This window comes from Capsicum annuum, unplaced genomic scaffold, assembly GCF_002878395.1.
Source record: "Capsicum annuum cultivar UCD-10X-F1 unplaced genomic scaffold, UCD10Xv1.1 ctg5713, whole genome shotgun sequence".
In the NCBI taxonomy this organism is placed as follows: domain Eukaryota; kingdom Viridiplantae; phylum Streptophyta; class Magnoliopsida; order Solanales; family Solanaceae; genus Capsicum; species Capsicum annuum.
This window is the reverse complement of record NW_025865602.1, coordinates 1-7,169: the sequence shown is the minus strand read 5'-3', so window position 1 is coordinate 7,169 and position 7,169 is coordinate 1. Positions and strand designations below refer to the sequence as shown.

The 7,169-nt window shown below is 38.0% G+C and overlaps 1 long non-coding RNA gene across 1 annotated transcript; it reads right to left on the bottom strand.

The window, feature by feature from the left end:
• LOC107862404 lies at nucleotides 1-4,913 on the bottom strand. Its single transcript, XR_001671982.2, has 3 exons — nucleotides 1,948-4,913; nucleotides 1,747-1,801; nucleotides 1-1,285 (listed from the first exon to the last, which is right to left on the bottom strand). It is a non-coding gene; the product is annotated as an uncharacterized LOC107862404 (long non-coding RNA).
• Nucleotides 4,914-7,169: the final 2,256 nt, after the last annotated feature.

Genomic DNA, 7,169 nt, shown 5'->3' with positions numbered 1-7,169 from the left:
TGATTAAAAGAAAATGTGAAAGATTGGAGCGTATTGATAAATAAATAAACATAAACTAACTTTGAGACACTAATTACCATGATGAGCAAACATACCTTGCTCTTTCATAAAGTCCACGGCTGGACCTTTTAGCTCAAGGTCTCCAAACGGAGGTGGACAATCATTTCTTGTCAATTTCAACCATGGGAAACTTGAAGATGATACATAGAACTTAGCTAAGGTCGGGACAAACCCCGTCATACTATTAACTTTTATACAATACCAAAAATATATGGAACCAACTTGGAAAGCCCCGAATCAAATTGGAGCTCACCAATAGCAGCTGGATATCCTGAGCTCCTACTGAGGAGACGTGTTTGCCAAAGCACCTGTGCTTGTAGCATGAAATAGAGGTCCCCCATAAGGGGAGTCAGTACGAAAATATGTACTGAGTATGCAAGGCAAAAAAGTAACAATACAAGATACAAAGGTTCAATAAAAATCTGGAGCAAGTGTAAAAATAGTGCTAGAGACCACCTTTACATTTACTTGTGGAACTGGGTACATTACATTTCTTTCCTTCTTTTACCTTTTTACTTCATTATCTTTGTAATCCATATGATACAAATGACCAGTTGATCAGTGGTAAATAACAAATCAGGATCGGTCTATGCTAGGCTTATGCCCCTGAGCTGCCACCTATAAATAAACATTGGGATCGGTCCATGCTAGGCTTACGCCCCTGAGCTGCCACCCACATATAAAGTATCAGGATCAGCCCATGCTAGGCTTATGCCCCTGAGCTGCCACCCGTTTTACAAATTTTCGTTACTTAGTTTAATTAGCCTTTGAGATTGTTACTTCAGTGGTCATAACATTATGGTACCTTGAAACAATGATCTATCAATAAGAGACATTTAAATAGGCAATCAATGCAGTAACAATGAAGTAAGGAGTTGTTTGCACGCTAATGAAGTGTTTAGGAGCTAAAAATAACACATGGGTCTTATTTGAGTAACTGGAGAAATTCTAAAATTTACTAGTGAAAATAGACATGTAGGATTGGTAGCAAGTGTGTATTGGGGTGTTTTAACTCATTAGAGAGTGGGAAAAAGTTCATTAGTAACATGGACTATCATACAGTGCTATTATGTATCACGTGTTATAAGATAATCTTGGGAGCTTGCTCGTAGGAACAAGTGTCCGTTTTCATGCCAAGAGTGCAAAATAGAGTATGCCTTACATACCTGGTTGTAAAACTCCAATACCATACCAACTCGACTCTCCGCCCTTTTAGATTACTTATCTACAGTGAAATATATGGCAAACTAATATTAGCAACCAAACGTCACATTTTGGCTATTTAACTTCACCAAACTAGTGGCCGGGAAGTAAGCCCTTAATTTATCAATAAAGGGTGTCAATTTAACCCTCCTATACTCCAATTACATCCACATACCATACATATTCATATAATATCCCCCGACACAACTTTGGCTTCATTACACCTCCCAACCAAGACACAAAGCGAAATGAGCAATAGGCGTACACAATCATTAATTCAGTGGTGTATCAGCACATCCATCTTCTATAGTTCAATACAAACTAATCACACCTTTTCCCAATAGCAATCGGTCAGCCCCCAACCCAAACACACAAAACAGTCCACAACAACACTCCAATCATCCTTTAATAGCAACAAAATATGTGTAATCCTCCATCAACACATGTATATGGAAAAGGGACAAAAGTGGACAGCAACCATACCTTGATTTTCTTGGTAGTTTAGTCCTTAATGTGTATTTCTTCAATAGCTTAATTGCTTCACACATACACCAAAAGAGAAAAGAGAAATCCCTTAATAACTAAGAACAATTAACTATCAAAACTTAAAGAGAGGGCTATCCGGAAATTAATCTTGAAGAACACATAGTTTGCTTAGTACAAGCTCATGAATTATTCACTTACCTTTAGCTTGGAAGGAAAGTCAATCCCAAGAACCCTTGTGGAACGATAGGGTTACTTCATAGCCAAGAGAGAACAAGAGAGAAAAACCTAGAAAGCTGAAATTTTTGTCTAAGTTGAAATGACAAAAAAATTGCTGATTTTCAATCCATATATAGAAGCTGCTCTTGGACGACTTATTGACTATTTTTGGTCTATATTTTTTCAAGTAAATGATATATATACTTGCCCAATATATTGGGCTTTTGTGGATCCAAAACTATTGGGCCTTTGTTGCCCATTCTCCTTCTTTTCTTTCCTTTAACTTGGGTCAAAGTTAATTCAAGTATGTGGTAGTGTATTTGGCCCAATAAGTTGGTAAAAGGAAGTCTTAGTAGGTTATGTACATACTTATTTAATTCATAGTTGGGCTAAACTAAAATGAGCCTTTGTAGATTTGAGTGTTGGGTCTTTTTTCATTTCCTTTTCTTTTACTTAAGTTAGGCCTAAATGAGTACCTTAACATAGGATCAAATCCGGTCCATAACCTTGGGTCCATTAACTTGGTCCAAATAGCTCAAGTAAGTGATCCACCTACTAGCTTATGTAAGTCAAGCAAGCACCTTAAGTTGGATTATGATAATCCCTTAATGTAGATGCATGCAATGAATACAAACTAATCAATTATTAATCCCATGAACCAATCTAGATCATAGTAAGAAATTCCATATGAACTATATAAGCAATAGAAACCAACATGAGGGGAATGAAAACAAAATCACAACTTAAGTCTTTCTAGTGACCTCCATACCTATGTATGGTGCACCATCACCTTGTGGTCTTGCCCCACCCTGCATTTGTGGATTTTGGTATTGCATATGAGGCTGAACTCCATAGCTAGAAGCAGCATGTAAGACCCCACAAAGTTCCCTCGTAGTCTGAGCCTTTAGAGCATATCAAGTGAAGCGTAATTTCGGTCTTAAAAGATTACAGAGTGACTTCCAAAGTAATTGGTGTTTAAACCTTGTTGAATTTTTCTAAAAATGGCTTTCTATAGTGTGGAAAATTGAATTATCTTTCCAACGATATCTATTTCGTCAAAATCCGACATCGAAAGAGAAAGCAGTGAAATCGCCAGGTGCGACGGAGAGGGCCGACGGACCGTCAAGCTTGCGAGGCCCCATTCTGGTTTAGTGCGACGATAAGGGCCGATGGACTGTCGGGTCCTCGATGGACCGTTGCACCCATCGTCGCAGGCGAGGTAGTGAACCAAGTTCTGGCCCAGGTGCGACGGTCAGGACCGACGGACCGTCTCACCCCACCGTCGCATATCCCGATCAATAATTTTAAGTCATTTTAAAAAGGACGTTTTGGTCTTTTTCCACCCTTTCTATACCTTGATATACCCAGATCGAATCATCTAACTTCATTATTCACCCAAAACATCTCCAAAGCTAGGGTTTCTCCCTTAAGAACAAATCTAAATCTTCTTCCAAGAAACTCAAGAATCCTCCATAGATTTTACAAATTGAGTTAAGATTCAAGGTTCCCAAGTCAAAGGCTTTAAGAACCCTCTCTCAAGAGTAATAAGAAAAGTCTCAAATAAATTTGTTCATCCAAGTCATAATCTAAGGTATGCGGGGTTTGAATAAGGACACTTCTTTCTTCCTTGTGCCCAAAAGTTGTTTTAATTACGAGAACATATGATTTTCTATGTTTTCTTATGAAATTGAAGTATGGGTTTATACCCTATTGTAATACCCCATAAATTTTTTGAGTCGTTAAGGCCCCTTTAAGCTTTTCAAGAGAAACTTAGCACTTAAAAATTTGGCTAAGTGTTGAAACTTTCTTCATTCCATAAGCTTGCTAACTTCGATGAATTATTTCATAACCTTCCTGACCTCCGTTTTTAGATTTTCAGGTTGCGTTGTGATGGCGCAAGGTCGTAGTACATCTCGAATAAGTTTTGGAATTTTTTGAATAGCATAAGGGCACGTTTGGATTTCAAAAATAGTAGCTCAGGGTAATCTCAAGGCGTCGCCCAGCTTTCAGCACTGCAAATACCAAGGCGTCGCCCTGGTCATAGCACCGCTATAGCAAGGTGCCTCCCTGGTTATCGCAGTGCTCTAGCCAAGGCGTCGCCCTGCCTATAGCCTTGGGCCAAAATCCTGTATTTAGCTCCGTGTTTCCAAGGGCAAAATTATAACCTTCCGACCCCTATATATACCCTTTAACACAAGATTCCTCATAATTTCACCCAGATATTGTTAGTTTCTCTCAATTTTCTTCAAGAACAACTATTTGGGTTCATAATTCAAGACCCAACCATCAAGGTTCCTCCGTAAATCTTTCAAGAATTTAATATCCAGGTATGCAAGTGTTGATTCTTGGGTCCCTTCTGCCCAAGAAGTTCAAGAATCCCTTTTTCTAAATTCAAGATTTTAAATTTATGTGTTTTCCATGGTCTATGTGAATAGAGTTTGAAGGTTACGTTGTTGTTGAGTTTTAATTCATGATATGATTATAAAGTTGCAAACTTTGACCCTATTTTGTAATAATTATGTGATGTTCATGATAAATCCCTTCAAGTTGTATGTTGATTGATTATCCATGAGAATTAGGTGTGGAAATTGTTATATGACCAAAGCATGCTCCCCATGTGTTTGATAAAATGCTTGTGTGAAGGAAATTAGGTTATTATAGCATATTGCCTAGAAACCCCTAAATTTAGTATAGGCCATGCACGTCAAGTGTTTGTTGACAGACCATAGTGAATGAATTATAGTATGTTGTGTGCGTTCTTATCCTTGTGCATCCCTTGTTGAATGGATTGTTATATGTTAGTATGAAGTCCTCAATTATGTATACTTGAATACATGCTATGATGTTGATGTTAGTCGTGAATTCAAGATGTCATGTTTTGTCAGTTTCCTTCTATCAAGTCCTGGGGGTACTTGTACCCAAAAAATATAGTTGTGTGCCTAGAGCCGAGTCAGTCTCAAGATAATTTCAATCGTGCTATGATCAGTAAAACTCAGTTAGTTATAGAATTCAGAACTTAGTATCATTCAGTTCGATAATAGATTCAGTAGTATTCTGTCAGATAACGGAACTAAGTGAACTCAGTCAGATCAGCCAGGAAATATGAATAATAACAAATTCAACTCAGTTTTAGTTCAGTTAAGAATCAGTTCAGAGTCTTTCAGTTGGGAGTAGAAACTAGCACCGAGCGAGTATGGGGATGGAGGCTTCCCCATTAGAGAGGAAGGGTCGTTAGCAGCAATCCCTGTACTCCAGAACTGCGTAGCCAGTGCAGGACCAGGAGTCACCCGTCAGATTAAGGCTTGACTTGACTATTATATTGCCTTAGGCTTGACTTCTTGTTCAGGGTCACCCGTCAGAGAGGCTTGACCATAGCAGAGGTCTCTACCCGTGGCATGGTATTAACACCCTTCCAGCTGGGGTTATAGGTTGGACCCCACCAGTTCAGATTCGGGGCATGTCGGTTAAGTGAGCACTCCTACAATTATAGTTACAGTTTCAGTATCAGTCTTCAGAGTAGAACTCAGAAATTAGTATTGTCAGATACAGTCATCAATCTCAGTAAGGAACTCAGATAGTTCTATAGATTCATAGATCACCCGCTAGTTAGGCTTGGTCTTACTTTTATTCAATATCAGTACATACAGAGGTTACCCATCAGATAGGCTTGATCTTAGTCTTAGATTCAGTTGAGTATTCTTAATATCAGTTCCAGAGATCACTCGTTAGTTAGGCCTGATCTCAAGCTTAGTCAATCTTAATCATTATTAGAAAATTTAGAGATCATCCCGCTAGATAAGTTTGATCTCAGATTCAGCTAGTCGATATCAATTATCAGTAGACTCAGTCATCCAGTTTATCAGTATTAATAAGTACATATATCAGTTTCAGTAGCTTCAGGTACATATAATTTCAGTATGTTCAAAAACCTCAGATTGAGGGTATATTCAGTATAAATTATCAGATTCATTCTCAGGATGCTTAGTCACAGTATGCACAATATGTTAAGTAGTTACAGATTCTCTATGTATGCTAATCTAGCTCTTGTATATCATTCAGTTAGTTATTTTTCATGCATAAGCCCTTGTATTTAGCCTTACCTCATTTGCATACTCATTACATTCCCGTACTGACATATTTGCGCTATAGTATTTTATTTGATGCCATAGGTTCAGAAGCACGAGCCCCAAAGCACCCTTAGTAGTCCAGATCCAGTCAGCAGCAATAGACGTAACAATGAGTCCTCTTCATTCGAGGATGATCCTTATTTTTACTATCTTATTAGATTCAAATTATTTTCAGTAGATGGAGTAAGTTGGGGACAGTCCCATCAACTCCATAGTTTAGACAGTTAGAGGATTTTTCAGACAAATGTATTAGTATTCAATTTTTAGTTTTGAGTATTTTTAGACGTTTTGAACCTTATGGCAAGTTTTCGCAAGCTTTCTGCATTTATATTCATTTATTATGCAGTGTACAGGTACAGATATTAGTCATGGGTTAGCTTGTGGTCCTTCAGGGTCATGAGCACCGTGTGGCATTCCGATTCCAAAAAATCAAGGTGTTACACCTATGTTGTTAATCCTTGAGATTTTAATAGTTCCAATGTTCTAGAAATTGAAATACATGAGTATGTTGAGATTTTAAGGCAAACTACTGAAAATTCCAGATTTCTATATGATTTAAGAATCCTTATGACATCTAATATGCATTTTGATGAGTCTTAACTTGAGATTTGATTATGGGTTATTAAGCCCGACTTGATATTTACAATTTTATGAACTTTTGTACTATAAGCACCCATGAATTGAGTACTTTGATATTATTGAGAATGATTTGTCCTTTTGGTCATAATAGAGTTGGAATCCACATTGAGTATGATTTAAAGCAAATGGAAATATGGTGTGGTCTTCTTTATAGACCCTTGAGTTATTTTGAGGTGGATTTCCTAAGAGTTCTCAGTTGAGTATGGGAGTAGTATTTAGCACCGAGTTGGGTATGATTTCAAGGTCTCATACCCCAGAACTACGTGCCACCGTGGGTTCGAGATTTATGGGCCCAAGGCCGAGATAGTGATCACAAAGTTGAGGTTATACTCCCTGGCAAAAGTATGACGCCTTTCCCCAATGTGAGGTTTCTTTCTTAGGAGGATAAAATGTTGGACTCCATGTGGCTCACATGGTTTATGTCGGTTAGAAGAAGCT